Below are 4,488 nucleotides of genomic sequence, written 5' to 3'. Positions count from 1 at the left end.
CTCTCTGTGTCTCCCGCTCGCTCTCTATCTCTTGCGTGTGCACTTAGAGGGGAGAAAATGTAGGAACCTTGCAAGGACAGAAACCAAAGGGCTAAGTAGTTACGCTTGTGTCATGTGAGTATGTGACTACTTGCGAAGAGAGGTTTATATATGGTGTGCGGTTTAGGTGGTTATGAGTAACTAGATGGAGATTGTATTCTCTTCTTTTCTCTCGTCGGAGTCTACAACAAACAGAATTTGCTTTAACTTCAAGTAGTGACCACTACTCCAGATCCTTGGATCACCGTCGGATTTAAACTTGGCATCACTCCCAAAACAGAAGGTAATCGGCAATGATGGATTTGCCTATTGTTGGTTCTAGACCCGTAAGTGACAGAATAATAGCATAGCTGAGTCTATCCTTGACACAGTACAGTGATATCATGAGGGTCACTCCCGAGGCTATCCTACCCGTCAGTTATGGTTTCACCCTTACTGCCAGTTAAATGGATTCAACCGACGGTGACCTTCATCTTCCTAATTTTTTAGTATACTTTATTAATGCATTTAAATACATGTTACTACCTAATAATTTGCATTTGATGTTATTAATGCATCCCGTATATCTCACTGCCATCACATACATGATTTGATAATAAATATATCATAATTAGAAAACCATACTAGCAGGTAGAGAAGAAGCATTACAAACCAAAGTCCATACAAACATAATTACAAACAAGCTCTCTGGGCCCGCCGAGCAGCTGCACGTGGGCGTTCTTGGGATCACCTGAAGCAGAGAGCCAGACGCCAATTATCGACGGATCAAAATGAGCAGTGAACGCGCAAGGGGGTGCAAGCTTACTTTGGGTCGCGGACAGTGGCATGCACGTCATAGCCGCTGGAGAGGAGGAGCTTGACGAGCCATGAGACAATATACACTGCTACAAATTTGATTTTGAACAACGGGGGCCTTTTTTTTTTCTAGAGGCGGCTCAATTTACAATCGCCTCTGTAGTGGCCATCAAACCGAGTTGCCTTTAGAAATGAATTTGTAGAGGCAACCATTGTTCCCAGCCATCTCTATAAATGTCCCTATTTTTAGAGGCGACTCTATTTCCTAGCCGCCTCTACAAATTGATTCTATCCGGCTCAAAAAATAGGAGCTGCATAGTAAAATTTGAATTTTTCAGATGATCTCGGATGGAGAAACGACCGAAATAAAAGTTCTAGATCTCGAAAAGTTATCCAACTTCGTAGTTGACAATTTTTTCATTTAAAATCATCTATGCATAGAACATTATGTTTGAATTTCTCACATTTGAAATTCAAAATTTTCAAACGATCTCTAATAGAGAAACAACCAAAATCAAAGTTGTAGATTTCGAAAAGTTATAAAACTTTGTAGTTGATAACTTTTTTTGAATTCGTTTAGGATTCTATCCCACGTGGACAAGTGTAGTTTGGGTCGTGCGTTCGATCCCCGTGACCACAAAGCGTGCGTTTATTTGCTATATTTATCAATTTATAGAGACAGCTACATTTTGTAGCAGTGATACCGGCCGCCCTGCTAAGGCGCACACACACAGCCGCGGTGATGGCGACGCCCCTCCTGCTCCACTATATAGGGCCTCACTGCTCCCTTTTCCGGTCCTCCTCTTCGTCCCGTATATCTCTGCCACGGCTTCCGCTTGCCAGTTGCCACTTCCTTTTCCAACACCAAAATGCAAGATACAAACCGACGAGAAGAACGCGCTGAATGAACAGGTCGGAAAGGAGACAAACGCACAGGGAACATCTTCTACAGAATTCCCTTTTTGTAATCTTCAATCAAGGTTTACAAGTTATCATGGGCTATTAAACTAGGGTAAAGTTCAATTTACAACCTTGAACTCTCGTCAAAGTCCGGATTTCAACCTCGAACTCCAAAACCAGATAACTTCGGCCCTCAAACTCTTGAAACTGTTCAATTTTCAACCCTGGGCTGGTTTCTGGGCGGTTTTGGTGTATGAACAGCAACTTTTGATATTTTTTCAAACCTTTTTTAGAAATCCAACTTAAGGAGCAAGGAAGGGGTACCTAGAGAGCTCTAAAAATCTTGATATTTTGTAGGTTGGTAGAGTGAATAACAAGGATGATAATGGCATAGAACATGCTAAATTTTGTTAAGTAAAATTTGAATTATTGCATTTCAAAAATTGTATAACTTATATATTCTATGAATTTTTAGGGGATTCAAATGGCAATAAATATCTCAAAAAAATCGTATTTGTGCATCATTTGAACTCTAGTTAATTTTGGTATCTTTGTTCAACACATGTTACATGGGCAAAAATTGAGTTGCTTTACAAATTGTTATTATTTAAAACTTATTATTTGAAGCAGCCTAAGGGGCCGACGAGGATGGTCGTGGCCCGCCCCGCCATCAACATAATCTAGAGGAGGCATTTGACATGATGAGCGACCAGCCAGTCTACCAGACTCCAAGCGCCAATCTAGCCATCGCTTTCAATGAACTCGACAAACTCCCTCACACTCTAGAGGTCGAGAAGGTCTAAGAACATATCATAGCCACGCAAGTCCAAGTCAACGAGTTCCAGAACAGGGGAGGCCAGCATCACGACACCAATGGCCCTCGACCTTAGGCTGTAGGTCCCTACCTCTATAGAGGATCCAGAGGCAACTATCAAGCTCATTCATGCCACGATGGCCACCCTCCGCGCCCCCAGGGCGGTCGGGGCGGCAACCGCAACCAGGAGGTCAATCAACCCCTCCCTCGTGACCTTTGTGACCACATCAATGCCGGTGCAGATGTCCGTGGCCGCATCAAAAATAGCAAGTCCGCACGCTACGAAGCAGAGATGGAGCGTCGATGGCAATTCAACGCCGAACATGAGGGATTTGCTGCCCGTCAAGCGCCACTTCCTACCGGCGCATCAGGACTTTGCCCCTTCACAGAAAGGCTCCGAGCCGTCCGGTGGCCTGTGGGTTTCAAGGTTCTTGGTGTTAACACCTATGATGGAAAGGCCAACCCCACTCAGTGGCTAACTCTATACAAGATCACCGTGAGAGCTGCAGGCAGAGACGAAGACGTCATGGCGAACTATCTTCCCGTCATGCTTAACCAATCTACGAACAACTGGCTCCTCGGCCTATGAGAGAACTCCATCTTATCTTAGGACGACCTCAAGAAAGTCTTCACCGACAATTACATAGCTATGTGCAAGCAGCCTAGCACCAAGTATGACCTGGAGAAATTTCATCAATCCTCCGGGAGTACCTGCGCGACTTTATTAGGCACTTCTCGGAGACAAGAAATTCCATTTCCAACATCACTGACGCCGAGGCCATTGCCGCTTTCACCAAAGGGCTCCAGCATGGGCAACTCCGTGGCAAGCTATACCGCAAGAGGCCCACAACCATCGGCGAACTGATATAAACAACAAATGGATACGTCGGTGCCGAAGAAGCCAAACGGATACCCTCATCCCCGGTGACCAGTCTAAGACTGCTCGGATCGGGGCCGGCCTTGAACCTAAATAGGAAGACATGCTCGTCAGCTTCCTAAGGGAGCATGTCGATGTGTTATCGTGGAAACCTACGAACATGCCCGGCGTGCCTCGGGAGCTGATCGAGCACTCCTTAAACGTCTCAGCGACCGCCAAACCAATCAAGCAAAAGCTTCGATGATTCGCGTAGGACAAAAAGGACGCCATTAGGGTAGAAAAAACCCGGCTCTTAGCTACCAGTTTTATTAAAGAGTTGTATCATCCGGAGTGGTTAGCCAACCCGGTTCTTGTAAGAAAAAAGAATAAAGAATGGAGAATGTGCATTGATTACACCGATCTCAACAAACACTGCCCTAAAGACCCCTTCGGCTTAGCTTGTATTGACAGGGTTGTAGATTCTACAGCCAGTTGTGAGCTCTTGTGCTTTTTAGATTGCTACTTTGGTTATCACCAGATTGCGTTGAAGGAAGAAGACCAGATCAAGACGTCGTTCATTATGCCCTTCGACGACTACTACTACACGACTTTGTCCTTCGGGCTCAAGAACACGGGTGCGACTTATCAAAGAGCCATCCAACGCTGCCTCAAGGACCAGATCAGGAAGAACATCGAGGCTTACGTCAATGACGTGGTGGTTAAGTCTAAGACTGCCGACACCCTCATCGCCGACCTCACCAAAGTTTTCAAAGCCCTAAAAGTATACCGATGGAAGCTGAATCCCACTAAATGCATTTTCGGTTCTCCTTCTGGTATCCTGCTAGGCAACATCGTCAGTCGCCGCGGCATCGAAGCCAACCTAGAGATGATAGCGGCGGTGATGAACATGAAGCCACCGACGTGCGTCAAGGACGTCCAGAAGCTAACGGGGTGCATGGCGGCTTTAAGTTGTTTCATATCCCATCTGGGCGAAAAGGGACTCCCCTTCTTCAAGCTACTCAAGGCTCAAGAGAAATTTGTCTGATCGGAGGATGCTGACAAGGCATTAGCTGAGCTCAAGTGG

This window comes from Miscanthus floridulus, chromosome 10 (assembly GCF_019320115.1).
Source record: "Miscanthus floridulus cultivar M001 chromosome 10, ASM1932011v1, whole genome shotgun sequence".
Lineage (NCBI taxonomy): Eukaryota > Viridiplantae > Streptophyta > Magnoliopsida > Poales > Poaceae > Miscanthus > Miscanthus floridulus.
This window is presented reverse-complemented; position numbering follows the sequence as displayed.